The sequence below is a fragment of the Microtus oregoni genome, unplaced genomic scaffold (genome assembly GCF_018167655.1).
Source record: "Microtus oregoni isolate MIOR12 unplaced genomic scaffold, Mior012 000006F_ref0000085, whole genome shotgun sequence".
Taxonomy (NCBI): Eukaryota; Metazoa; Chordata; class Mammalia; order Rodentia; family Cricetidae; genus Microtus; species Microtus oregoni.
This window is the reverse complement of record NW_024543065.1, coordinates 52996628-53002090: the sequence shown is the minus strand read 5'-3', so window position 1 is coordinate 53002090 and position 5463 is coordinate 52996628.

The following is a 5463-nucleotide window of genomic DNA, read 5'->3' as shown; positions in this document are numbered from 1 at the left end:
TGGGTAAAGCGCTTGCCTGGAACACACAAAGCTGAGTTCATCCATCCATCCATCCACCCCACAAACTGAATGGCAGTGTGTGCCTATAACCCTGGTACTCAGCAGGCCAATCAGAAGCTCAAGGCCGTCCTTGGCTACATAGTGAGCCCGAGGTCAGTCAGACTCAAAGTCACAATAACACAGAGGACCTGTAATTCCAGTTATGATGAGGTGGGAGACAGATGGGGGGGTCTCTGGGAGTTTGAGGGCCAGCTAGCCTGGGCTACATGGCAAAGTTCCCAGCCATTGAAGAGTCCTGTCTCAAACAGGTGATGAAAGGTACCATCCCTGAGGGTATCCTCTGACTTCTACACACCGGCGCTGTGTGTGCCTGCTCCTGCACACACTGACCTCTCTACACACCAGCACTGCGTGTGCCTGCTCCTGCACACACTGACCTTTCTACACACCTGCTCCTGCACACACTGACCTCTACACACCTGCTCCTGCACACACTGACCTCTACACACCAGCGCTGCGTGTGCCTGCTCCTGCACACACTGACCTTTCTACACACCTGCTCCTGCACACACTGACCTCTACACACCTGCTCCTGCACACACCTGCTCCTGCACACACTGACCTCTCTACACACCTGCTCCTGCACACACTGACCTCTCTACACACCTGCTCCTGCACACTGACCTCTCTACACACCTGCTCCTGCACACACTGACCTCTACACACCTGCTCCTGTACACACCTGCTCCTGCACACACTGACCTCTCTACACACCTGCTCCTGCACACACTGACCTCTCTACACACCTGCTCCTGCACACACTGACCTCTCTACACACCTGCTCCTGCACACACTGACCGCTACACACCTGCTCCTGCACACACCTGCTCCTGCACACACTGACCTCTCTACACACCTGCTCCTGCACACACTGACCTCTACACACCTGCTCCTGCACACACCTGCTCCTGCACACACTGACCTCTCTACACACATGCTCCTGCACACACTGACCTCTACACACCTGCTCCTGCACACACTGACCTCTACACACCTGCTCCTGCACACACTGACCTCTCTACACACCGGCGCTGCGTGTGCCTGCTCCTGCACACACTGACCTTTACACACCAGCGCTGTGTGTGCCTGCTCCTGCACACACTGAAGTACCTACAAGAACACACACGGAGCACCTGCCTTAGTGTCATGGCTGGGGATGCACATGGTCACGCAATGACAGAATGTCTACACCGGCTGTCCCTGCCCACCGTATTCATCAGGACAGCAAGGCCCGGACACAGGACAGGATTTGCTGATCTGTCGTCATTCCTGAGCAGGCACCGGTACTCGGAAGGCAGGAGGCCAGGGTGGTCACTGCTCACACACCAGCCCCATCAGGTCTCTTCCCTCAGGCCTGTGCCGACTGGAGGTCTGGCCATGCCAAGTTGAGTATGCAGCAGTGAAGCCATTGAGGGGCTTTATGCCAAAAGAGACCCGCGAGTGCTGGACCACGTCCTGCCTCTGAAGCAGGCTGAAGGTCTTAAGGAAATGACTTTTAACTTCCTGGGCCTCACTTCCCTGCACTCGGAGATGGCTGGATGCGGTGGTGCACGCCGGGAATACCAGCATGTGAAGGTTGAGGCAGGGCTTCAGGTTCCATTCCTAACACCCCGTGTGCTAGCTGGCAACCCCCAGCACATTAGTCCTCCTCTCAAAGCCAGTACAAGTGGGTGGAGAATCTCGTTCCCCAGCTGCTGAGACAGGACTATCAGTGAGTACACATTAATTAGTCAGCCATATTGTTCTTTCCCAGGCCTACAGTGGCGAAGCCTCTGTCACTTTAGCTTTTATGATTTGTTTTCTTGAGAAAGGAAACAGTGCATCTCAAATGGGAAGAGCTCCACCCCTGAGCCACGCCCAGCCCTCACTGGGGGATTCTAGGCAGGGGCTCTACCACTGAGCCACACCCCAGCCCCTCACTGGGGGATTCTAGGCAGGAGCTCCACCACTGAGCCACGCCCAGCCCCTCACTGGGGATTCTAGGCAGGGGCTCTACCACTGAGCCACACCCCATCCCCTCGCCGGGGATTCTAGGTAAATATTCTACAGATAAACTTTATTTCCAGTTGTCTTTTTTTATTTTCTATTCTGAGATAGGGACTCACTAACTAGCTCAAGTTCCCTCTGTGGCCCAGGAAGGCCTTGAACTTGCAATCTTCTTTTCTCAGGTTCTCAAGCAGCTAGAATTACAGGTTTGGGCATCAAACTCAGTCTTTTGATTTCTTTCTATTTGGAAAAGGCAATAGTGAGAAGGGAGTGGAAGGGACAGACACATGTCAGGCTATGGTTTTCTTAAGTTCCACTGGCAGTATCCCCTGGGCATTGGGTAAAACCTGCTTAGAATGAAAGTTCTTTATGAGATGCTGACACTGTTTTACTGTGGTCAACCGCTATGACACATGCTAGGCTTGGGTCACCGAGATTAACAAGTGGGATGTATCTCAAGTCACCACAGGGCAGGGCGAGGTGACGAGTTACATCTGGGCTTCAGACAACTTATGACAGACCTCAAGATGGAAGCCAAGGCAGCAAGATTAATTTGTCATTGATATTAAACCACCTATGACAGTGGTGACACATAGCCACTGCTGAAGGCTACGTACTGACAGCCGAGAACATGGGCTCGGGCAGTAGCAGTGCCTAGGCTGGCAAGTTCAGATTGCTGTTGGCTCCCAGGGCTGTGGCAGGGGTCATCAGGGCAGGACTGTAGGGTAGAAAGGCCAGCCAAAGAAACCCATCCTGGCCCTGAAACCAGAGCCAGTGAAAGAAAGACTTCAGCCCTGAACCCGGAACCAAAGAGAGCACCCTGACTCTGAAACCAGTGCTAAAGAAGCAAACCTTGGCCCTAGAATTAGAGTCGGTGAAAGATATATGACCTGGCCCCAAAACTAGAGGCAAAAAGCTAAAAAAGGTCAGTGAAAGAAACAGTTTGGATCTGAAACCAGAGCCAACTCTGCCAATGATCAACTAAGCATAAAACCAACCAATCCCTGAGCAGGTATCTAGCCAATCTGAACTCAATCCGGCCAATTCACACCCTGAAAATCTCTCTAGAAAAACTCCACCCAAGAAGCCCTATATAAGCCCTGTGTCTGTTCCATTTGCTGCTGTTGTCTTCTACCCTGGTAGAGGCAGTCACTTCCAGTAAGTCTCCTGAATGAGGCTTGGGTGAAGACCTTCTTTTGCTGGAGCTGAGATAGAGCCAGTGGAGTGCGGCTGTAACATTTTCCCTGGGGGATCTTTCCCCTAGCAGAAAGCAGTTGTTATACTCCAGGCACCAGAACCGAACTGCAACAACTTCGCTGGGAAAGCCCTCTCCTGCCAGAGTAGACCTGTTACATCGGGAAGCCTTTCCCTAAAGCAGGGCTGTAAGCTGCTATGCTTACTGTGACCTGTGTTATTCCCTGGCCCCCGAATGCCAGAACACTAATCTACCCGAGCTATAACACCCCGTATCCCCTGGCCCCCACTGCCAGAACACTCTTCTACCTGAGCTGTAACACTCAGTATTTCCTGGACCCTGACTGCCAGAACTTTTCCATCCAAACGATAGCACTCAGTATACCTTGGCTCCTGACTCCCTTTCCAATTGAGCCGCAATGCTTACAAGGACACCTGCCAATAGCAGCTGTCCAGGTGTGGGCCATACTTCACTTGCTAGAGTCAGGTGCACTGACTTTTTTCTTTTCTTTTTTCTTTTTAACATTTACTTATCAGTGTGTGTGTGTGTGTGTGTGTGTGTGTGTGTGTGCGCGCGCGCGCACCATAGTGTGTATTTGGAGGTCAAAGGACAAGCCCAAAGAGTCAGTTCTCCCCTTCTACCATGGGTTCCAGGGGATCGAAGCATGTCATATTGTCAGCGAACACCTTTACTAATTCTCTCAGTTCTTCCCTGCCCTCTGCTTTTTAAGATATGGCCTGACTGTAACTCAGACTGACCTAGAACTCATAGCAATGCTTCTGCCTCAGCTTCCCAAGCACTGGAAGTATACCACAATGCCTTCCAGGGCAATTGATCTAAGCCAAGCAGACTTCCCTGCCTCTGGAAGTCTGGCACCCTCTTGGATCTGGGATGGTGTTGTCAGGTGTGGGCTGTGTGAAATACTGCCACCTTCCAGTGGTGGTCCAGAGTGGGCAGAAGTTGTTCAAGGTCACATCGTGTGATTGTACCAAACCCCACAGTCAAGGGGTGCTCACAGATACTGCTTCCCGACAGGTGGCTCTCCTTGCAGCAGTGGCAAAGGGACAGCCACACGTACTGCGGAAAACGGCAGAGACATGCCCGTTATTTTGGAAAGCCAGGGCTCTGTTGAGCCTGCCTTTTTAGCTCAGATCCACTGGTCAAAAAACCTTCATAGACGGGAAAGCAGACCCCCAGCATGGTTTGGTCACTGGGCTGGGGTCTGAACAGAGGCCGCCTGGCTTTAGGGCTGACATCCTTAAGCCCAGCACATGCTGTGCTCCGGTCAGAGTGTAAGTGTGAGCCAGGCAGCACCAGTGGGACAGGAGAGAAGTGGGTGGCACTTCCTTCAGTGGACACCAAGTCCCTGCTGGCTATGGCTAAATCTGCCTTCCACTGGCTGAGAGTAATAAATTGCAGAAGCCTGGGTGATATTTCTGGTGGCCACGCTGGCTCATCTCACCGCCCCTCTTAGAGAAAGGTAACTCTACAACCTTGAGTGCCACACTGGGCAGAGGGAGTGCTCAGGAAGCTGGACACGCTTTCCTGTCTAAAGTCATCGCCTGACTCCTCATCAGACAAGTTGAGCATCTCAGCCAGCCCCACCACAAACCAAAAAAAAAAAAAAAAAAAAAAAGCATGGTTGATGAAAGCCCCTCATGTATGCCTCTGCTGTCACTGCCCTGAGCACACTGGCACCTTCTGCACCATCCATCCCCAGCTGATCTGACTGAGCTGGCCACGGAGCTGACCCTGCACAGAGCTCTGTGACCCAGCTGCAGGGCGCTCCCTGCCCCGCTCTGGCTGTCCCAGACTAGTTGGTGTTTAGGACTGAACCTCAGGCTCCCTCTCTCTGGGATGAGGCCTGGTTGTTGGCCAGTTTCTCTTGCCCTATTCTGGGGCAAACTCCCGGACAGAGGAAGCCCTCCCACAACCTGGATGAGCAGAGGTTGGTCTGTTCATGGATCTGTGATTTGGTCTAATCTTTATATAGCCAAGGCTGGCTTGGCATTTGTGACCCTGTTGTCTCTTCAGAGCTGGGAATACAGACATGTGCACCTTGTCTGACATGAGACACAAGTTTGGACAGGGAAGGGCAGCAGCAGGGTATCTGCACAGTTGGGGGCAGGGCATAAGGCTTTGGAAGTTCCTTAAGATCATATGGAAGCGCATATTCCATTGTCCTTGGAGTTCCTTCCTTCTTGATTTCCTAGGTACTCAAG